Genomic DNA, 25,046 nt, shown 5'->3' on the forward strand with positions numbered 1-25,046 from the left:
TTTTTGCAAATCCTTCTTTTAGAAGAGTCTCAGGGAAGGGCTCTTTCTTTTCCATTCCCCCTTTCCCTGCCTCAGGGTTGGCTGGGAGTCCCCAGCACAATTGCATAGCTTGTGTGAAGGTGTGAGAAGGGAGGGTAGGAGAAGATGAATTCAGCTGGTTGGGCAGCAAGCTGGTCTGTCTAGTAGTCACTCTGCTTTTCTGAACACGGTGCCAGCCAAGAACACACATCTCAGGGCTTTATACAGCTCAGAGATGACGGCTGGCCACGGACCGCGGATTCATACAATTGTGTAGAAGTGACAAGTACAGGCTCTGGAAGCCACTGACTTCAGGGGGAGTCCTAGCTCTGCCACTTAGGAACATGTAACCTTGAACAAGTTACTGAACCCCTTCAAGCCCTTCTCCTTTGTAAAACTGGACTTGGCCAGTCTGGCTCTTGGGAGGATGTAATAGGGTCGTGCAAGAACGTGTCTAGTACAGGGGCTGGCAATCTGGGGGATTAAGTTAAGTGGTTAAGGGACTGGCAGTTTGGAGGCTTAAGATGAAGTCAGTGCGATTAAGTTCAATGATTAAGTAGAGTGAGCAGGTAATTTGGGGGACATGCCTATGCACTGTCATGAACTGTGAAGAGCCACAGGCAGACATCTGCGTATGGTGTCCTGCACACCGCTCTCTCATTCTTCCCTCTGTCCTTTTACTTTTCAGATGAACTTCCATCATCTCCATCCCATATACATTTAACCAAATTATTTTCAGAGCTCAATGGAAGTGCCACTTCTCCATGAAACCTTTCACTATAGCACTAACCAGATCCCACTGGCATTCTCTTTCTGTGATTTTCATGCGCATCTGAACTATTTAGGGTCTGGTTATGTTCTGCCTTACATTGATCTTTAATTATGACATGGGTGTGCCTTGGAGGTCTGGGTAAATATTTTGCTTCCACTAACTGCAGGAAAAACCTGTATACGTGACCAACTTGAAGTAATTTTTCTTGCTTAGTAAAGAGCCAAGGATCTGACTTTTCATATAATTTTTATATACTCATGACATACGAATTCTCATATAATTCTCAAAGAATCATGCATTCTTTGGATGCAGTTCATTCATGTACTCCTGTGTATTATAAACATAAAAAAATATGAGAACTTTGACCTATATCTAACCCTTTCTCCTCAACACACACACACACACATACACACATACAGCAAAGGAAGGACAACTTTATAATTTTATAAAGGAGGGCCAACTTTATAAAGGAGGACCAAGATTATAATAATAAAGGTACTGGTACTGGGGTGCTGATCTCAGCAGTTCCCACTGGCGGATGGTTTCGTCTCTCCCCTTATGTACAAGTGTGCTGATCACGGGGTTGTGACCCTTAGTCCCAGCCCCTTCCTGGAGCCTATTCCTGGCTGGCTGTGTCATTACCCCACTGTACCCCTACCCTGAGACAGACGCTCCTCACTCTGGCACCGTAGCAGTTTGCCTAGTGACCCTTCTCTTCCCATTCCAAAACAGAAGGACACTGACTTCCAGCGTCAGTACTGTCAGCCAGCCCTGGAGAGTCTGCATTGAATATGAGCACAGCCCCCCAGGGGCTAGGCTTGAGGCATTGGTGAGACATACCGTGTGCAGTTGTCTTTACCTTCCTCTTTTGTGTTGGAAGATTTCAAATTTCCTGTACTTTAGTTTTTTCTCTTCTGGGGACACTCTCACCAAAAGAGCAGCTTTCAGGGGCTTAACCTTGGGATCTAAGGACTTGATCTTTGATCCCCAAACTCTTTCCCTTTGCCTCCAGGGCAGCCCAAGGTCTTCGTGCAATGCGACCTCTGGAGGCCAGTTGTGGCATTGCAGTTAAATCCGGTGGAAGGTCTCACTACATCTTGACACCAAATTAAATACTCACTGGAAGAAGTGAAGTGAGTCAGGGAAATAGGTGAAATGTTCTTTTAAAGTTCCTGTTTCTTTTAGAAGAAAAATCTTGCCTTTACCTCTGACAACCAGTCGGTCAGGGCAACTTCAGCTTCTTTAGTACATTTTCACACGAAGTTGGACTGCCCTGCCATGCAGCTTTCTGAAACCCGAAAACACCAAATTTTCAGTCTAGATTCCTTGTTTGTATTGGGAGAATCTCCCTGTTAGTTTGTCAAACCCTGAAGGCTTTCTAGGCTGGCTGGATTTTATCCTTTGCAAGATATCTTACTCAGTTTCGGATGGGAAAAGAAACCCATGAGAAACTTTCACCCTCCGTGCACGTGTTCTCATAAACTTACCTACTGTCAGCAGATAGCTTCTGTTGTGGTCCTGTAAGTTGATGGGTGAAAAGAACCTGAGGTTTTTGCAAAGTTCCCCGCAGGAAGAAATTAAAAAGGACCGGGACTGGGTCCTGCCAGCACCAGAGATGTACAGACTTGGCCTTTTTTGGAAAGCAGGGACGTTTCCCAGGACTTTACTCCACACAAAAGTCTCACAGAGGGCAGACTTCAGAGCCACAGCTTGTGACCTGGTGTTTTTTGGTCATGAGGTTCTAATATTCACCTTGAAAGAGACATTCACATTCGTTTAACTAACGCTGTATCCTTCCAACTCAATGAAAAGAAAAACCTGATGTTGCTAAATAGGAATGTAGGCCCTTACTCATTTCTCAAGTAGAATGAAATAAAATTGATTGTCTATAAAATATTTATCAGATTGAGGCTAGTGTTTGAATTATAATATCTCCTGTAGGCTTTAAAATGTCCTCTCTCTGCTTCTTTTATTATTGATTAGGCAGACAAAACTTTACTTAATACAGTGACTATAATGTGTTGATTTGGATTAATTTACTCACTCTTGAGGATTAATTTAATTCTTTTATGATAGCAATTTTTCCTGGGACTTCCCCCCCGGCCCCCGGAGAGTCACATCCAAATTTATTAGACTGTTATGTGGTTCACAATAATTTGGGTGTGACTGAATAATTTATCCCTGTGTTTGCCAAGCCTGGCTGCCCATCAGAATTACCTGAGGAGTATCTTGAAAATATAGATTCCCAGGTCCCACCCCAACGAAGCAGAATCTCTAGGGGTACGGCCTGGGAATTGTACCAGGTGAAGATGCTCCCTGGTGATTCTTGGTGGACTGCAGTTTGGGAGCTGATCAATATAATTTAGTCTGGGTAATTGTAAGGGAAAATGTTTTATCATTAAACGTAGAATTTTCTGTTGCTAGCACCACAAATAAGGTGTTACTAACACCTTATTTCTTTACATTCTCCCATTCACTAGAATTACCCAAGAATCCTTCCATGCATTAGAAGTGAGCTGCGGAGGAGGAGGACACATGAGGTGAAGGAGGTTGGGAATGGAACCGTGTTGTCACTGAGGGTAGTCATTGAAGGGAGAAGCCAGCTAGAGCAAGCACAACAGCTACCTGATGAAGTTTCCTCCCTGTCTCCTGCTGGCCTGGTCTGGACCAAACTGTTTAGGTCAGTGTCACTCCATTTGACTGGTCCCTGAAGACCCTCAGGTCAGCGGGATTGTCCTGGGTTACATGCCAGCAGAATTCACCACGTTCAGTGATGTGAATTGGTACCCAGCCACAGGGCTTGAAGAGTGCTGACCTATACACTCACCTGAGGAATAGAGACATAGTTATACTATTTCAAAGCCATCGAGACTAAAATACGTAAGTGTAACCACAACAGTGACATTAAAAATACCCCCCAAAAACTAAGGTGTTGTGGTCCTCCCCCTCATGTCAATGAAAAGCCTTTTGTTTACTGAACAAAGGCCATCCATCTATTTGAACTAAAAATCAGTCTCTGGGTTTGAGCAAAGATTTCATGAAAATAAATCGATCGATGAGAAAAACTTGACATTTAAAGGCGTGCATTTTGGGGCACATGGCAAATTCTAACTATACAAAAGGCACATGATGAAAAACAAAGCTTCTTCTCATCCTTCCCAGGTTTTGTTCCATAGAGACACTCACTGAGACCAATTTCTTGACTATTCTTTGAAAAATATTTTATGCTTATGAGTACATCATATGCCACCTCATCATACCTGTATAAGCAGCCTTTCAAAAAACAAGTTGTTTCCAGCCCTTTTGCTATTTTAGAAAATGCTCCAGTGAACACATACACTATCTGGACCATGAGTCCCTGAGCCCATGGACAGTGCATTTGAAGGATACATTTCTGGAAGTAGAATTAACAGGCTCAATGGGCATGCGCACACTTAATTTTGACAGATGGTCCAAATTGCATCCCATCCCCCAGGAGCTGTGACAGTTTACCAGTCACCAAGAATATATGAGAGTCATCTTTCTGAAAGCTCTTATTAATTGTAATTGCTTTTCTGTTGATTTTATGTTGGTATGTTTTTCCAGTTATAGAATACATAATCGCAGCTAAGGATAACTTTACCTCATTTCCAATTTTAATACCTCTATTTCTTTCTTTTGGTTAATAATTCTAGAGCAATACTAAACAATAGGAAAGAGAGTGGGCATCTTTGTCTTATTTCTGACTCTAATAGGAAAGCGTTGATTATTTATTAAGTATGAAAATTAAAAAACTGTTTTTCTTTACTGAGAATTTTAAAAATCAGCAATGAAATTTTAAGTTTTATGAAATGCTTTTCTGGAATCTATACAAATTATTTTATTGAAAATAATTAATTATATTAAATTCAGATTTCTCAGGAAATCTAAAATTTCTGGTTGCCGTGAATCTATCAAGAAAGGTTATTGTTACAACATTATTTGTAATACAAAACAAAAATCTGGAAACTGAAAATGTGTCTTAATAGGGAAATGGTTAAATAAATTATAGCACTTTCATGTTGTAGAAAACTATTCAGCTCTTTAAAAAATAATGAAGTAGATTATATATGCCAAGATGGATCAATCTGAGATGTGAGGTCAAGTAAAAATGGCAAGTTCAATATAGTGTGTGTCCTCATTTGTACAAACAATAAAAAGGAAAATGCACGTGTATATGCAAAGAAAAATTCTGGAAGGACATGGAAGAAATGATTAGCAATGTTTGCCTCTTAGTGAAGGATCGAGGTCTGGAGATCTGAAATTATCTACTCTGTGTTTTTTAATTTTTTTTTTAAACCCACATGCATTTATTCCTTTTCCAATGAAAAAAGAATAACAAAAATGTGTTATTTAAAAAGAAAAAAATTTTGTACATGTTAAAGATTCAAATGTTAGTAGCTAAAAGGTGAAAGACAAGCAATACTAAACATAAATAATTATAGGTCAAATTTGGCATGTAGAGGTTTTGTTTGTTTTTGCACTAGAGCCAAGTACCTCACTCCTCTCACCCTATCCCAATTCTATAATGGAGTTCCAGCTTCTGGAATTTTCCATGAGCCCCCATGTCCTCTGCAATGGGAGCTTATTCCAGCTGAGTTGGGCTCACTCTTGTATCTGGGGGAGCCATGTAGAGCTTTGATTGCAAATGCTCTCCAAATAAAGTTCCCAATCCCAATCTTAACAGCCATTGGAATCCTCTTTGGCCTGGTACAGGTAGGGACTCTTTCAACCTGGATGGATAAGAGGGAAATGATTTACTAAAGTAGGGCCAACACTATAATGATGACCTATGCTTTTGTTAAAAATTGTGATTATGAAACTTGAAACCGGGAAAAATGCCTGCCATAATGATAAGTGAAAAGAGCAGATGATGGGATTACACATATACTATGACTGTAACTTTGCAAAAATAAAAGGGGAGAATAAATTGATGAGGTAGCTTTGGTAGAGCAATTTGGTAGAGTGATAAGTTTTCCCCAAATATCTTCTTAATTTTGGCATTACATCAGTGTATTTTATGAAAAAGTAAAAAACAGGTGGTAAAAGAAATTGTTTTTGAGATCGTGATATGAAAAGAGGAAATATATTTTCTTCTTTCTTTTTAATATCTGCTGCGGAGAAGGAAAATGCCCAGGCTCAAAGTCACACAGCTAAGAAATTCAAAACAGCACCACCCTTCAGGGAGAATTTCTTTTTTCTTTTTTCTTTTTTTTTATTGGGTAAGGGGAACAGGACTTTATTGGGGAACAGTATGTACTTCCAGGCCTTTTTTCCAAGTCCAGTTGTTGTCCTTTCAATCTTAGCCATGGAGGGTGCCGTTCAAGTTGTTGTCCCTTCAGTCTTAGTTGTGGAGGGCGCAGCTCAGCTCCAGGTCCAGTTGCCGTTTTCTAGTTGCAGGGGGCACAGCCCAACATCCCCCACGGGACTCGAAGAATTGAACTGGCAACCTTGTGGGTGAGAGCCCACTGGCCCATGTGGGAATTGAACTGGCAGCCTTCGGAGATAGGAGCACAGAGCTCCAACCGCCTGAGCCACCGGCCGGCCCCCAGGGAGAATTTCTTATTGGCACCTCCAAGCAAATGAATTGAGCTTCTGCCATGGCAAGGCTGGGCACAACTCTTGAGTGTAAAATCCCATTAAGGAGGGATTCTGTTCTGGAGCTTTCTAATGACTGGTTGCCATCATGGTTATAGTTTATATCCTCGTGACTGGTCCTGATACCCATTTATCATTTCACGTCTTGATGTAAGGCCCTACTATAATCTGATTGGTCACCATTGTCAGGAACAATATTTGCCTCCTTTCATCCCCCTGCACATTTTCTCTCTCGGTTAATAGGATGAACAGCATTGATCTCTGCTCATTAATTACCAATTATATCAGGCAAGACCCGACTGTCCTGAACTTCTTTCATCCTATTCTAAAAGAAGAAAAAATGCCCAGGAGTTCCTATTATTTCTGCCTCTTTCCTGGGGCAGATAAAGACGACTTTATCTACACCGGCAGAGAAAACACTAGCTTCTCTTGGTTAGCCATAAACTGCTTTGCTGACTGCTGCGGAGGGCTGGCCTCAACTCCAATAAATCCTCTTCTCCTTTCCACATGGAGTCCTTTGGTCTGATCACTGGGGAAAGTGGTCTTCATAAAAGGATTCTTGAGACCTTCCTGCTTCAGTCAGTTCAGGGAATGGCCAGATGGTGGGCAAAGTTTCCACCGTTGAAGTTTTATGACTTTACAACTGGGAGATCACTTATATTAGAGGGAAAAAGTAAAAACGTGAAATTTGAACTGGGAAAAGGGCAAAGCTTTGGGAAAATGTGATGTGTGGGGACATGTTTTTGCAACCAACTCTTAGTCACATAATCGATCTTCAGCAGAAAGCAGAGAATAGCAGTAGAAAGCAATCAGTGGAGAAATCCCAGGGAATGATAGAGAAATCTTAGTAAAAGCAGCCGAGAGCACCCGGTCTGGGTTTTTAAAAATCTGACTTTTCTTTTTAGTTTCGGGAGCAAGGGATTATGAAATAAACCAGTCAGGGACTTATGAGAGAGAGAGAGAGAGAGAGAGAGAGAGAGAGAGAGAGAGAGAGAGAGAGAGAGAGAGAGAGAGAGACTTTTATTTTTTAAATTCTAGAAAAAAATCCTTAAACAAAACTCAAAAACGTTAAATAAGAAGTGTTGGAACCACTCAAGTATACCATGAAACATATCCCTGAAATCAAATTGCAAATCTCCAGAAAATGGAAGACTCCATCAGGTGCCCAGAGATACATGCTGATTTGGGAATCTGCGTATCAGGTTTCTCGTTTGTCAAACAGGCTGTTTCAGGGCACCTCTAAGCCTTTTCAATTCTCCACGGGACATTCCCTAGCTAGTTGCTGTGACAGTGTGTGAAGTGCCATCACCACGCTCTGCAGGGGCTATAACCCCACCCTCCAGAAGCCATCACTGATGTGGGTGGAGGTGCGGGGCAGGGCTGACGCTGGCATCCAAGCATCACACTGCTCAGTGAGTGTCATCTCTCTTCCCTTTCCTTCCAGAACGTTGAGCTTCCTTCCATGGCAGCTTTGAGGCAATGCCTGTGATCTTTTACAAAAGTCTTCACATTTCATGAACGGTCTTCAAGGTCCATATAGGACTATTTAATGACTGAACAAAGGCAAGTTTCCACTTAACGTCTGGGTGTTTTTCATTTCTCTATTTTTTTCCATAATGCTTTTGAGCAATGGTCAGATTCAGATCAGTTTTGATGCTTGCAGTGGACATCTGAGGTTTCAGTCTGACCAGCATCCTTTTCCCTAGCCTTGGGAAACAGCAGGCAGACACTCCTTGGTGGGGAGGGGGGTTTTCTGTACTCCCCTGTGTGCAGTCTTGATGGATCTGTCAATCAAGGGGGAGGGGCGGGATCTGAGATCCAAGCTGGGCCAATCAGATTTCTCTTTGATCAGGAGTGGAGTAACATCAAGTCAGAAAAATAATTCAAGTCCAGTGAGGCACCATTCATTCCTGCTACTTAAAATAGCATACTGAGGAAGCAGTGTAGCTTTCCTTGAGAGTATGAGCTGTGCAGCTAGACTGAGTTAGAAACCCAGCTCTGCCACTTTCTAAATAGGACCTTGGGCAAGCTAATAATTGACCTCCTTATGCCTCAGTTTCCTCAGATTGTAAATAGGGGATAATAGTGTCTCCCTCACAGGGTTGTTGTTAGCATTATATGAATCAGGCAGAGGTCTGTCATGAAATAGGAACCACTCTGAGTGTTTGAAGCAGAAGAGGAATTTGATGCATGGAATTAGGAACGTAAAAAGCAGGCTCCAGGCTGCAGCAATGGCTTCTGGGACGCACTTCCAAACTGGCCTGCCAGGGAAGTTGCCTCTTCTGCCACCATCAGGAAGGTAGACCATTAGTAGGGACTATCACAGGGACAACTGACTTCAAGGACAGACACAATGCCACAGCTGTGACCCAGGGGCCAGGAAGGCATTTGACTGCTACTGTGACCACCGTTCATCACTCAAGAAGTTGGGGACTTCTTGGACAGTGGGCAGGACTCTACCCAAGAGCATCAAGATCACTGAGGATCAGTTTTGAAGGCTGAAATGATGGCTGCTAGTCAAAGTCCTTGCATTCATAAACAAGTGCTGCAACTCATAACTGAATGATCTAACTCTGAGGACCCTTTCAGCTCTACAATTTCATAATTCCCCAGTCACATGCAAAATTCAGTTTCATTAACTTATAATTATGCAATCATATCTTCTGTGATTGCAAAGAGGGAGAATGATAATTCATGGGCCCTGCAGCAAAACGGCAGCCTTTATTGCTTGCATCCTCCTGACTCCCTTGAAATGCAGTTTTAATAGCATAATTCACTTTTGTAATACTGGCCTGGTGGGCTGGAGACTTTGGCAATGCAATGACGTATACTGTTGAGGCTTCCACTGAATCAGAGGAGCTGAGTTCAGGGGTCTATACACAGCAGGACCTCCCTACTGAGGAGGGGGTGCTGGGGTGTAAAGAGAAGGAGATGTGAGGATCAGCTACCCTGGGTATCAGGGCCCTTTTCTCCTACAAGTTACTGCTGGGATTGAGGCTGAGTGCCAGTTACCTGGAGCAGAAGCCACTAAACCAGCATTGCTGTCACTGGAATAGACTCTAGACCTTTTTGTTTGTTTGTTTAATCAGTAAAGAAATTCTGTGTTAACTAAACTTAGGGTGGTGGTCATTTTGCACTATACACAACTATTAAGTCATTATGTCATACACCTGAAACCAATGTAATATTTCTATTAAACCTCACTTAAAAAAGGAAAAGACATTCTCACAAGCTGGATCTTGGATTCAGTGGTATTTATTGTAACTACTTAAGTACGTAAAAAGACACAGTTATGTAAAATTTCGCACATAGTATTTACATAATTCCATGCTTCCATTTATATATGTGGAATATATAATCCATGCCATGACAGTCCCATATATGTATATGTATAAAGCGATATAATTATAAAACAGTACAGTGTAGTGGTTAAGAACACAGGTTCTAGAGCCAGACCTGCTTGGGTGCAAATCTTAGCGCCACCACCACTTACTTGGTATGTAACTTTAGGCAAGTTCATCTCTCTGTGCTTCAGTTTACTTACCGGTAAAATTCCGATAATTATACCTATGTCACGGAGTTGTGAAGATTAAGTGAGCTGGTCCATGTAAAGTGCTTAGCACAGTGCTTGGCATGTAGCAATTTCTCAGTAAGTACAGCTACTATATTATCATAAAAACAAAGCCCGTGTACGAATGAAGCACAAACACATCTGCAAAACCAGTATCATTCAAGGAAGCCGCACTAATTTAACTTGGCAGATGATGCTGTTTTTCTGAAACTAATCCATCATGTTGGGTTTAACAACAGGAAGATGTGGTCTCAGATCCAGTTCTGATTTACTTTGGCTTTTGGGTTCAGTGCAAATGCAGAGAATGTTAGCCTGGCCTTATTTGTGAGTTCAGCATAATCATACCTTATAGTTTATTAAAACTCTGCCCTTGAGCATTCCTGAAATGCGGATTTTAATGAAATGCCACTTGATGATTCTGTGGAACTGTCTTGGTCATTCAGAAGTAAAGTTAGCAGTGCCACATCCTGGAAATTTGCGTTAAGTGAGTGTCTAGTTACACGATTGCTAGAATGAGAAACAGAAAATTTCTTTGTTGTTCATTTACTGTTATACTCATAATAAATGAACTTCTACAAGCTGGTAGATACAAAATAGGGTCTATGAACAGAATGAAAATGTGGTTCTGATGACTACAAGATTCCTTTGAGTTTCGATCCCCAGGCCCTTGGCATTCTAACTACCTAGATTATTCAAATTATTTTGGACCCTTCGTTGTTCATCGTAACATGATATTATTTGGCCTTCGCTTGGTGAGAATGTGTTTACAAATATAAATATAAACTCTGAGGTATATGGCAGAACATCAATTTTTAGAAAAATATTACCGTCCAAATGAAAACAGAAAATTAAAACAACAATAACTAATACTCTTTTAGAGAACTGAAGACCCCAGGAAATCCAAGGACTCTTTCACTTTGGTTACTCAGTGCCTGGTATACAGTGAGTGCTCCATAAATGTGTCTGAAGGAAGAGAAGAAACTAGTAAGGGATATGAAGGCAGTAGCCATCTGGGTCAATGTGACAAGGGCAGGTAAGATGCTGGGCCTTAGAGATTTGTGGACCCATAGGATTTACTCTGGCTCTGAGTACCTTCAGGGAACAATTAGGAGCAGGGCTGGTTGTGGCCAGGATGTCAGGTCTGGAAAGGATGACCTAATTATCAGCACAGTGGGCAGAGGGTGGGGCTGAGGTCCTCCCATTGGAATTGCAGCAGAAACTGGGACTGCCTGGCCCTGCAACTGTGGCCTGTGAGTAAGGCAGAGTCTGGGAAAACCAGTCCAGTGTGCTGCCATGGAGTGAGACAGCCTCCACCCATGGACCACATCTGACCTAACCGTGGGACAAATCACATCTGTCAACCTCAAAGATACAATAGCCAGTTATTTCACCCCCAAAATGAGTCTATCCAGGAAGAGCAGAGAATTACAATTTGGGGCAAGCAAGTTATGGCAAACCATAAGCAAGTCCAAAGAGACAAAGGGAAGGTTAGCTTTTATTCGGTTTTAGGAGGAAATTGGGAAGGGTTGTTTTGAACATAAGTTGATTGGAGGAGAACAAGAGTTTAAGGTTGTGGCAGTTTCTTATTGGCTGCAAGTGGTGGTTCGTGCATTGTTGCTGGGAAGGAACTTCCTTTTCTTGAAAGCAGGAGATGGAATTCCAATGGGAAAAAATATCCTCCCTTGTCAAAATAATTCTTATCTTCCTGTTTCTGTTGGTTATGTAGGCTGCGAGGAGTGGTAAATGCATGAGATTTTCCCCCTTCAAGGCTCTCCGACTCCATTTTCAATGAGGTTTGCTTTATTTTCACACACCAGATACATTTATATGAACACTCTCTGTGCCTCCATTTTGTTCAACTGGAGAAAAAGTCACGTTTACCTGACTTTCAGGGCAAACAGAATCCAATCCACAACAGTTTCCGATCTGAACAAGTTGGCCCACGTGCATAGCAGTGCTGCCTGTGGTATAAGTTACTGGGCCCAACTTCGAGAGCTTAGGATTCCTTATGGCTGTTGTGGAGCCTGGTACCTGCCTTTTAAACAAGCTCCCCACATGATTCCGATGCAGGAAGGCTGCAGCCCTAACTGACACACTGATCCTCATTTTCCTTGGAGGTGCCGCAGAACTGGTTTAATTAAATAAGCTGCTGAGTTAATTAATTAACCAGCCAGACAATCTTCATTGATTTCCTACCACATGCAGGGCTCTGTGGCCAGGTTCTGGAAGAGAGACAATTGTTCAACCATGTCTCCAATCCTCCTCAAACTGTGCGCCCCACATTCGATGACTGCTGTCTTTATCCTGTAATTAAGCCTCCCTCTTGTGCCCCAGTTTTCCTCACTGGGTACCTGTATTGTTCCCCTGTGCCAGAATCCGTGCTGGTATTTGTCTCTTTGTTCCTCTAGGACATCCTGAAGCTGCAGGGGTCACTTGGGTTTGGGGAACTTGCCTGCCCTGATCCCCGCTGTCTAAGGAGCCACACTGGTCCCACGGGGCTCCATTCCCGTCCCAGCCACAGCTGACCCCAAGACGTACCATCGTGGTCAGACTGGACGTGGCTGTTGTTAGGAGATGTGAGCTGCTTCCTTCCTTGGGTGTTTGGAGTCTAGTGATGAGTGCTGAAATGTCATGGAGCACTTCGGTGCCAGTTTTGTAGATGTGGATTAATTTGGAAGTTGTTTAACTTATCCGTAGTTTTAAGGAACATATTAAAAAGTACAGATAGCAGAAAAGAGAGTAGCCAGTTGTCAGCTGCGGCAGTTACGCCCTTCCTGAGATCTGGCAGCCCCGCTAATTCTGGGGTTCCAAGCATGTGTGTCCTTCTCATATACTTGTTCTGCCTGGGCAACAAGGCCTGACCAGAACAGCCCACCTGCCTGCCTCCCTGTGCATCTCGACTGTGTCTACACTGCATGTCTCTGCCACCAGCCAGGACACCCCTCACCCCTGTCAGCACACTCCCTATTCTTTCTCTCACTTGGATAGACTTCCCTCACCTGTGTGGGATGCGGCCCCAGGCACTCAGGCACCCTCATTTACAGATGAGCCTATCCCATGACCGCTGTGCTCCTGATGTCGCCTAATGTTTAGATTTCAGCATAAAATGTTAAGTTTTTATTTCTTTTTCTTTTTTGTTTGGGGGGGGGAGCGGAACAGCACTTTTATTGGGGAACAGTGTGCACTTCCAGGACTTTTTCCAAGTCAAGTTATTGTCCTTTCAATTTTAGTTGCAGAGGGCAGAGGGCGCAGCTCAGCTCCCCAATGGTTGCCATTGTTAGTTGCAGGGGGCAGAGCCCACCATCCCTTGAGGGAGACAATTAGTTGAACCGGCAACCTTGTGGTTGAGAGCTCACTGGTCCATGTGGGAATTGAACCGGCAGCCTTCAGAGTTAGGAGAACCCAGCTCCAACCGCCTGAGCCACCTGGCCTGCCCTTAAGTTTTTATTTCTGATCTGTTTTTATATTTTGGAAAAGAAATATCACTTCCTAATTTTTTAAAGACTGGACTTTCTCCAATTCCATCTTTTTATACTTAACATCTGAATTACATGAGCAAAGAAACGTGATTAATAGGAAATGACATTTTTCTTTCAAGACGCTGAAATTTTTACTCGAAGGCTAGATTCCGTGGAAATTTCTGCACATCTGTTTTTTTGGAAGGGTATTTATAGAAAACCAAAGGGTTCCCTAATTGTGATTCCTGATGTGAAAATTGCTAACCTTTCTATATCCTGCTATTATTATAAAGTGACAATCCACAAAATTCTTCTTCCATTCCTTAGCAATTTGCAGGCAGTACCTGTCACGTTTCATGCTCCTAGAAGTCATTGCTAATGTATAGTGAGTGTGTAGCTGTTTTTAAATCGAGCATATACCTGTTCCCTTTTTCCTCTCCTCCACTTTCCCCTTACTAGAGTGCTCATCTCTTCAGCGGTTGAACCAGATTGTTCCCCAAACTAGCATCTCCCCTCCGTGTCAAAGCTTGCATCTGCAGTGGCTGCTGCCCTCATGGTTGTGGCATTGTGGGGCTCTCTGAGTTTTCTCAAGCTGAAAGACAATGATATACAAGAGGCCGCTGTCCCCCTGGCTGAGACACATTTATCACAGTGGTAAATATTTGTTTACGTAGACATATCTGAACATAGAAAAAGTACAAGTATAAATATGGTATAAAAGCTAAAAATGGGACACCTGCGTAGGGCACTTACCACAAATAGAGCTTGCAGGACTGGAGGTTGTTTTCGCTGAGTCAGTGAGTGAGGGCGAGTGAGTGTGTCGGCTCAGGACATGGCTGTAACTACTGTAGACGTTATAACACTGGACACTTAGGCTACACCAGATCTATAAAACACCATGAGTTAAATCAAGCACAAGAGAAAACGTTGGAATATGATAAAAAAAGCACAAGAGATGTGGGAAACAGACATATGAGGCAGTGGCAGGCAACTGTTTTACAGCGAACTTCTTTATAAGTAGAAAGAGTCCACTCTAAAATAATGATACAAAGTACCGTATAGTAAATACGTAAACTAGGGACATAGTCGTTTATTATCATTGTCACGTATGTGCTGTGTATAATGGTAGGTGCTGTATTTTCATTCGACTGGCAGTGCAGTAGGTTTGTTTACACCAGCGTCACCGCAAACGTGAGTCAGGCATTGCGCTACAGTGTAAGGTGACTACGACATCACTAGGCGACAGGAAATGTGCAGCTTCATTATAATCTTATGGCACCACCCTCTGACATTAGCTGAAATGTCATTATTCGCTGCATGACTGTACTATGTTTTTGCCTACATATACATAACTTTTCACTTAAAGGAAGCACTTTATGCTCCTCAGTGGCATATCCGAAGCGCCAGCCTCACTACTCTTGTGCTTTGGGGCCATTACTAAGTAAAATAGGGGCTACTTAAATATAAGCACCATGATACCCAGACAGTTGACTTGACAACGGGGGCAGCTACTAAGGGACAAATGCGCTGGGAGCATCGATGGTGTAGAGATGCTGGACGAAGGGATCATTTATGCACATTCAAGGCGGGAATGCACAGGGTAGCGTGAGATTTCATCATGCTACTCAGAATGGTGGGAAATTGAAAACTTAAGCATTATTTCTGGAACTTTTCCATGTGACATTTTCAGATTGCGGTTGACCACTGGTAACTGAACCTGCAGAACGTGAAATTGTGGACCATCAGGGACTACTGGCTTCTAATGCAATGATTGCTTCTAGGCAAAAAGGACTAGAGGGAAGAAACTCAACAAATGATGACTCTAAGGATAATAACAAAGATTCTTACTTTGGAATTAGGATGTTACATTTCTTGTGGTCTTTTAATTTCCTGTTTCTCCCCTTTTTCTGTCGGTTTAGCCTTAGTATTGAAAGAGGTGGTTTCACACAGGCCAGTGTCACCTCGTTGAAAAATCACTTCACTGTTCCTTATACTGAGTTATAAATGCATGTGCCTTGCTTTATCTTGAGGCCCTTGTGGATTTCAGGAGACTCCCTTCACTGCCAGGGAATCTTGCCAAAATTCAGGGCTACTGATACATTTTCATTATTGAATATTTAAAAATAGATTGTATTAATTGTAGAACACTACCAAAAAAAGAGGTCTCAATATTGTATTTTGTAGATGCTTTCTGAGGCTGTACACATTGTGGGTCTGTACTCAGCCCTGGGGACAAACAAGGGCCTATTGTGCTGAAGTCCGTTGTAAATGATAAATCCAGACCCACAGATGTGCTCAGTATAATGGCACTTATGATGAGTCCTTTGGGTTGGTTTTGTCCCCTCTCTGGGAGAGAGTCGCTTTACCAAAGCAACCCTCAAAATCCATTTCTGGAACTGCTTTGGATTTGCTTTCAGGGCCAGTTCATCAGCTAGGTAAGAAAATTAATTCTCATTACATCATCATCACATTCCCCTTTTGGTGTATAACCCAGACTACTCCATCTCCCATCTGTTCTTCCTAATGCCTTGTAGCTGTCTCAGAGAATCAAATTTACCTTCCAAATATGATTTGCCACTGTAACAGATATTCCAAAGAATAGGTCTCGGGCTCTAAAGTTTCTAAAGAGGAATGTTAAATTGCTTTGAGCAGTGGTGTCATCATTGGAATATGATAGTAGCCTCTTCGGGTTTGCAGTCACAAGAAGGTGTACGCTTTGATGCAATTGTTTAAAAAATCTGTCAGGTTACTTTAGAGGCTCTCTCTCTATCTCTCAACTCAAATAATACAAATAATTTGAACCATATATCATTTTGCTGTTGTTTGCATGCTCAGCCTTCCGCCCGAGAGAATACGTGTGTGGCTCTCTAAATTCCTCTTACTGGAGCATAAACATGTCCTGTAACTCAAAATGATCGTGTCATGTAATTTCATGGGATTCTTCATCTTGTTATGATTTGACATTGAGATGCCAACCCAGTTCTTGGGACCTGTCCATCAGGATGGACTTGAGCCAGTAATTTGCTGGGTCATGTAGTAACTATGTACTGAGCACTTCTTCTGTGCATGGCTATGTGGAAGGAGTGATTTGAATGCTCTATGATTCTAATGAGTTGGACTTCCTTTTGTGTTTGAGAACTTCCTCTAACCTCAGACCTGAAGTGAAATTCAAGGATTGTGAGAACAAAAACTCCCCACTGTAAAGTGAAGTCTTGCTTCTCCTGATGGGCAAAGTAAATTCTCAGAGGACATGGGGTGGATTTTTCTTCCTGGGCTCCACTAATCAAAGTGTTAACTTGTCATGGACAAATTTTACCCAGCTCAGACTCCTTTCATCTATGATGCTGAGGTCTCCATAAACAGCAATTATGTCTCACAATACCCTTGGTTAGCCCCATTGAATGGAGAAGAGAAGTGAGGTACAGCAAAATTTCACTGCTTACAGAAGAGCCACCAGCGAGGGGTGACCTTACCTGCTAAGTCCGGCTCTGTCTGTGGGTAACTGAAAAGCACCAGGTAACTCATTCTACTCCAGGGTCACAACTCAGTAAATGAAATACTCTGCTTTCTGGGTTTGATTTTCTGACCAGCTGGATTCCCAAAGTGGGCCTTTTAACATCTGGGATGAGGTTCTGGAAATTTATCCCTACACATTTTCATTCTCTGCAGGATATGAAAAAATTGCTCTGCCCTCTTTGGGAATGGGAATAGAAAGAAACATGGACCATATTTTCAGAACCAAAAATTGGCGTACCGTAGTATGAAAAATATGAGTGAATTTACAGAAATGACAGAAGAGAGTCAACACTGGGGTTGTACTGGAAAATCCTGAGCATATGGCAATACCAGGCATAGGGAGTATTAGAGGGCTACAAGCAAAAGATAAGATTTTGGATCTGCCAACTTGAACAATATTGCATCCAAGCAAAAGTTGGGGGTAAGGTGGGGTGGGGAATAAAAATTTGGTGACTTTCAAAGTTCAGGCAAAAGAGAAGGAGTTTGATTACAAATTCATGATGCTCATTGATAAAAGTGGGAAGGAAGTTCTAATAATTCAGTTTAGGTGTGTAATGATTTATTTAAGCAAATATGTATGTTAAGCTCAATTTAGCTGCGATGATTAAAGATTTTCTGCTATCATCAATGCTCATAAGTAACTTAACCATCATTTTTTCTTTACTTGCTGTTGTTTGCGAAGCCTTAGTAATAATACACACACACACACACACACACACACACACACACACACACACTCGCATGTGCATTTAAAGAAAATCTCTATCTAGCTCCACTTTCTTGGAGGCCCTCTGGTTTCTTACTTTAACTGAGTGAAGTGACCTACCTGTAGACTACCATGTTTTCCAGAAGAAAGTAGCCCAGGTGCTTTGGGCTGAGGAGTTAGATGAAGGGGTGAAGGAAGGCAGAGGAAGAAGGGGTGATAGGTGAAGGTGGAGCGAGCGGAGATGGTAGGGTTGGCACCGCTGTCATTCATTGTTCCTTGAAGGGCAGCAAACACAGGCTTTCAAAAAAATGTGTTGGGAGGTACTTTTCTAATGTGCCCAAGAGAACAGAATTGCTTTGGACTATGTGAGTTATTGTAGTGGAAACAATGCCGAGGCTGATGAAATAATACTAATAGGAATATCTCCTTTTTATTGAGTACCTATGTGTCAGGAGTTTTCCACACTTTAATTCCTGATATCTTTTATATCAGGCTTGCAAATCCACTCACATTAACACACTCACATATGGAAGAAAATGTAGTATCTTTACTTCTGTATAACTGATCTGATCGTCTTTATCCTTATGTCACCAAGTATACGAAACTTCTATATTTAAATCTAATCTTAATCCAGTTCAGTATGTGAAACCATTTTTTCTTATAAATCTCATATCTATTGGATAAAATGGCCAGACTCTCCGAGTTCCACTTCACTCCAAGAACTCTCCAAAATGCCATCTCTGTGGGTGACACATGGCTTCTGAGACCTCATGGTGTGGGAGGGTGCAAGGGGCCCTGGCCTGGTGTTGACCCTTGGGTGTGTGCTGGTTGGTGTCTAGTGAGGCATGGTTGGTCCAGTCCCATTCTCCATTCTGCTGGTTCCCACTGCTTAAATCTCACCTCATTCAGGGCACGGTGATGCTCTCTGTTCAGCAGACCTTGCCTCTTTGGGAGAGCACTAGGGATCCCCCTGAAATTTTGGCTGTGACTCCCATTTGGGACAGCTCGAGAGTCTGCCCACTCACCCACAACTACTGAGCCTCCTCACCCCTACGCTGGGTACCTGGTGCTAAGCTCCTGAGCCAGACGCAGCTCCCTACTACATCGCCCCCTGGGGGACATCTGAGAACTTCTGGATACCCTCTAAGCTACAGGGTAACAGGGCAGCTGGGAAGCAAGTGTCAGGCTAGCCATGTGACACTGTAAGGTTAGTCTGATGGGCGCACACGCATTGGGAAGGTGGCCTGAGGAGACTGTCCATTATTAAGGAGAGGGGAGGATGCCATACTACCCTCACCTTCCTTCAATGCCCCCTTCACAAAGTCCCCTCTCCCCTGTGGACCATGAGCCCAGAGAGGGGGGAGTTTGGGACATAGAACTGACTGCTTGTCTTCCCTCCTCTGTCACCCATTTTCTCCCTTTAATCCCTTTTGATATAGTAAGTGGGACCTAAAGTAGTTTAGAAATTTTCGCCTCTCAAGCATATCTGGCTTTCATGAACATTGTCTTATTTCATGAATATAAAAATAAGGTACATTTTAAATTCAAAGTTACCTCCTGGCCTCTGTGTTCTAGGCAGTTCCTGTCATGTTTTTCCACAGTATAAATCCATAGTGAAACATCCCAAAATGGCAAATCTATAGAGATAGATGTGTGAGGGCTGGGGGTGGGTGGCGGGGGCATGGGCAGGTACAGGGTACAGGTTTCTTTTGGGGGTGATGAAACCGTCCTAAAATTACGACGATTGTTGCACAACTCTGTGAATATACTCAAAGCCACTGAATTGTGTATGTTAGATGGACGAATTGTATGGTACATGAATTATATCTTAATAAAGCTGTTATTTAAAAAAAAGCCACCTGGCTTGGCCTTGGAGGAAGCAGACTATAAGGGAATATGATTTAACTGGATTTTAAAAACTGGTATATTTCACACAACAGAATATTATACAATGGTGAGGAGGAACAATCTACCGCTTGCCACAACTTGGATATTTCTCAGAGAAATATATCACTCTGAGTTAAAAAAGCCAGACACAAGTGATGCGTCCTGCGTGATTCTGTTTATATAAAGTTCAAAATCAGGCAAAGCTAGTCTATGGGGTTAGATGCCATGATAGTGGTTATTCTTAGGAGGGAGTAAGGTGTGAGTTATGCTGTTTCTTGATCTGGGTATTTTTGCTTTGTGAAAACTCACTGAGTTTATAATTTGTGCAACTTTTCTATAAATGTGTTACTCTTCATTGAAACATTTACTAAAAATATATCAATGTACGATTTGAAGAAAAGTGTCCCCATTATTACCTACAAGATGAATTTTGTTATTCCGGTATTACAAATGAAGAAACCGAGGTCTAAGGGTTTAAGTGACTTGTTGAAGGCCACACAGCCATAGCTGACCACTCTAAGAAGGCCTGACTGGCCACCGGAACTGTGACTTCACATACCTTCCCCTGGGCAGGTCGCCAACCCTTTCCCCTCTGACCACGAGTAGAGTTTTGCATGGAGAAACTTGTTCCTTTTATACAACAACTACAGAAGTAGGAGGCCTTCTGTTCTCCCCAATTGCCCCCCACCCCTCCACCAGAGTATAGGTGAGAAGGGTCTGCAGTGCCAAGTCTTTTTAGGCCTGTCCTAACTTTGTGACCAGCCTACCATGTGAGCTGTGGCCCTCTATTGCTAGCACTTTTTTTTTTTTTTTACCAGCTCTAAATTCCCCTAAAATTTCAATAAGGGGAACAGCATTCAAAATAGATGGATGGTATTCACCTGTCACATCACAGCTAAAAATAAAAAAGGGGAGGTGATAGTAAGATGCCATTGGTGGCATGATACCAGTTGATTGACACATTCTCATTGTTATTTCCAGTGAAAGGAAATATCTGAAGCACAGCTGGCCCTGTCACTCAACATGGCAGTAAATTCTGGTCATTCATTAGTACAGTTTGAGCCAGAACAGGAGGGTATGCAGTGACTCTGTTGAATACAAAGGAAAATGATACACAGTGAAAAAGTGAAATCAGATATGCTTAGCATAGGATAATTGGATCAATGGTGCATGCAAAGGTGACTCTTCCACACCCAGGAGAGGTAAGTAATGCAGGCTCAGGCCAAGATTCTGCTGGAAAAAGACCAGAGCTATGTTTGGGCTGAGACTCCTCATATGCCTTTTATTTTAAAATGTGTTTTTCAATATAAGTTGACTCGTTGAACTGAATCAGAATTTTAAGTGGAATTTTGAGATCTGAATAATTATTGGAATTTCTTGAGGCTTTATTTCCATCAGGCTCAGTCTGTTCCCAATGTTTTCCCTTTTATGTATGTGTGTGTTTTTCGGTGATGAAATAGGAATCGATGAGTTTGGCTTACTGGTCACGATGTACAAAGGTGTCACCATAGAAACTGGAATCTTGATGTGAACAGTTTGCCTGGGGCAGGTTTTGAATTTTGGCCCTTGACCTTCAGAGGTCCTGGATGAGTGGGTTTCTCTGTCTCACGAGGGTCATGCTAACTGAAAAGAGTTCCAGCAGGAGTGGGCTGCTTTGACACGGGGAACCATTTCTCAAGGCCCACATGGATGTATTGAAGCTGGGACCCCAATTTGTTTAGGGAGAAAAAACTCAGCCAATATTGTTATTTTAAATTTTAAAATTCTAATTTCTAGAGGGGAAAAGCCATAGCAGTAAGAAAGTAACGGAACCTCTGGATTGTATCTTGGGAATCTTTTAAGTGAAAAATTATTTCCATCGTAAGGTTAAACTTTTTTTTCAGCATCTCTTCTATCACAGGGACTCGCAAAAGGGGGTGTTCTGTCTCTATTCAAGATGGGCTTATTTAATTATTAACAAAAGGTGGTCTATTCCGAAGCTTTTACTTGGAGTGCCTAGAATTTAAACTTTTATCCTGGGGCTACTTCTGCCGATTGTAGCAAAATCTGCCAATGAATAGGACTTACAGAAAGGACTAAAATTCTTTCGTAGAAACTTGGTTTGATACGATTTACTAGAAACGGGTCTGTGAGACTTGAATAATGATTTTTAAGGAAAGATAGAAACTATCTCATTATATTTCTCCATTTAAAATGTAAGGAGGAAGGAAATTCTTTGCTTTTAGACAAAAGCGTTTTGGGATCTCTGGGGACCAGTTGAGAAAGGGTTTTCTTTCATTGGATCTGAAACCGAGAGGCTGAGAAGAGGGAGCACTATTCATTTAGGAAAAACAGAGACATCTGCTGGTGGATTGGCAGACTTACTTTTCCAGATGCTCCAAAGGCCTCTCGAAGGGGTAATATTTGCAAGACATACACTGTCACAGTTTATGGTGTCTCCTCTTAAAAAGAGTGGTCGTGTAGTCACGGAATAAGAATGTTCATAAAAAGGAAGAAACCTTACACATACAGTGTACTGAGCTACGATGCTTTGATAAGACTTTCCCTTGACTACATCTCATTTCAGAAAGCTGGAATTCTTTCAGAAAAAGGCATGATTTTGCCCATTTCTTTTCTGACTCCTTTTAATCCACAGCCTACAGCCAAAGGCCCCAAAGGGAGCAGTTCTGTGAGAAGGGGTTACCCGTTTCTTGTTCCGCCGGCAGACATGAAGTGTGAAGGCCTCTGGAATAGGAAGTGTTTGACTGGGGTCTACCTCGGCTTCTCTACCAGCTAGCTTCGTCACTCTCGGTATGTTACTTTGCAAAGGGACTAGGCAATATGTGGATGAAGTGAGATTTTTGGTTGTAAAAGTCAAGCATGGTTGAGAAAAGCTCCCAGGGCCCTCCTAGCCACAGTTTCCATCTTTAAGATGGTCTCCAAGCTCAGAGATGAGCTCACTTCTTCATCTAGTATTTTAACTCCCCGCATAAATGCAAGGTTAGCTCAGGCTCAACTAATCTCAAACAGAAGTCATTACCTTTAACAGCCTCCTCACCCTCAAATGGCTTTGAAGCCATTCAAAAAGGAGCCATTCCTGAAAAGAGTCTGAGGCATCCATTTGTTGCCAGATCCTGTTCACGTCACTATGGGCTCAGGCTCTGAAGTCAGGGCCTCAGTTTTCTCTTCTTTAGAATGGGGACAATTACACCCCCTCCCAGAGTTGCTGTGGCAATGCAAGATGAGCTCGTAGGCCCTTAGCACAGGGCCTGGCTTACAGGACTCAGCATGGTTGCTTACTTTTTAATAATACGGTCTTACAAATGTGTCTTCTCTTCTCCATTTCTGGAATCATACAGCCTCCAGACCTGGATTAATACAGCCACTGCCATGTTGGTCTTTAAGTCTTCAAGCTGCTGCCCTCTTCTTCCTTTCTTCTTATAGACTGTTGCTAAGCTAATGTCTTTTGTATCTGGGCTATTCCCTAGTCAAGAAACTAGACAGGCTTTTTAAATAATCAACCAAACTCCCTCACCTGGACCTAGGTCCTGTCTGGCCTCATATTATCCAAATTAACTTCTCATTGACCCCGTGTGCACAATCTGCATTCCAGGAAAGAAGGCCCCCTGAGCATACCCTGTTTATTCTGGCCTTTGTGCCTTTGTTTATGCTGTTTCCTTTATCCCTTAGGCCTCCCTCTCCTACCTCTCAGTTTTGGCTATATTTTAAGATGCAGTTCACATCCCACCTCCAGTTCTATAGTCTAGAATGACTTTTCCTATAGGGCTAATGTCTATCACCCAAACAATTCTAAATTCCTGTTGCACTAAGAAATTTCATCCAACAGCCATTAGTTTGAATTCCTTATTCTTGAATGTTTCTAATAAGTTCTATGAAGTAAGGGCCTATGTCAATTTGTCTCTCGATGCCTCAGTTTCCTCCTTTGGAAAATGGTGATAATGATAGTTCCTGCTTCCCAGGATTGTTTTAGAGATTAAGTAAGTTAATATATATAAAGCAAGTACCTAGTCCTTAGAAAGTGTCCAGTCGGTATTAGCTGTTATTATTGTTTTGAGCACATAAATAAGGGATCAATACAGATTGTTTGATTATCAGCCATATTTCATAGAGACGCCATTACACACTAAACTTGGGCCCTTCACAGCCATCTGACCCAACATTGTGTATCGTTTAAACAAGACGTTAATCCATTTGACAAATATTTGTTGAGTGCCAGGTACATTCCAGGTACATACTGCACTGTAGCTGGTCTTAGCTTTGTTTATTTTTGCATATGTGGCCAGTCAGTTATTTCCATCGGGAATAAACAGTTTAGGTTAGATATACTCATCAAAGAGGTTTTGAATTGAAGTCTTGGCTCCATCCACACAGCCTTGAACAAATAATTGACCATATCTGACCTTTCGTCTCTGTCCTGTGAAATGAAGCCTGGATACGTGATCTCCTTGTCCTGAGCTGACACTCCACTAGCTTCTTCTGTGACTGTCAGTTACTTTCCCTGCTACTATTTAAGAAAGGGCCTCCAAGGAACTTCCTCACCTCCTTCATATTCCTACCCTTTTTAATTTTAGATGAGTAGAAGAATTTGATCTTGCTCCCCAGATGTTATGGGAGAGAAAGGGACATGTGTACCTTTATCAATTTGTCATCTCCCTCTTCCTAGTCCCCTATTTTCCTGCCTTGAATTTAATTACACACATGCATGCATACACATGCATATACATACCTCCTTTATGTGTTCCTTAATATAAGGCCCTAAAATATATTTTTTAAAAACTATCAGAGTCTAGCACCCTCCTGGCCCTGTACACGTGCTTAAAACCTGCTTACCGACAGACGGAAATTGCCCTAACTGCCATCAGGGAAATGGAATGCTTTGTTTCTCCAGTGGTTTCCAACTGTGGGTGAACTCTATCACCTCCCTCTCGCCCCTCCCCCGTCTGAGTCAATGTCTGGAGCTAGAGCTAAGGAACCCGGATATTTGACAAACATCCACCGCTGATCCCTCTGCGCTCTCAAGTTGAAAGTCCATGAAGGCCGACCCACCCACGTCAAATTCAGATCCACTACAACCTGCTCACGGGCTAGACGAGGCCCCATTCCCTGTTCGTCCAGAGCCACAGTTCCACTGAAAGGGGCAGCAGATGCCGTCCAGTTCTGGTTGTCGATGGCCTCAATGAGCAGCATGGACTCGGTAGTTGCCAACTCCCTGTCACTCAGTCCAGAAGCGTGGTGTTCCACGCACTCCCTCGGTGGCCTCAGTTACCGATGGCGTCTCCCCCTTCTGTTCTTGGTCTTCATAACATGGACTTCCTGAGGGAGGCTGCACTTCCTTTGGACCTGAGGTCTGCACACCTGGGTTGGCCCAGTTGCTTGAACTTCTCAGGAACAGGTTGTTGTATTCTGGGAAGCAGTGTATTCTAGAGCAGAGTCTAGATTTCAAACTTTTGGGATCATGACTCAGGAGAAGAAATCCATTTTATGCTGAGACTCAGGGTTCGT

Source organism: Rhinolophus hipposideros (genome assembly GCF_964194185.1).
Source record: "Rhinolophus hipposideros genome assembly, chromosome: 18".
Lineage (NCBI taxonomy): Eukaryota > Metazoa > Chordata > Mammalia > Chiroptera > Rhinolophidae > Rhinolophus > Rhinolophus hipposideros.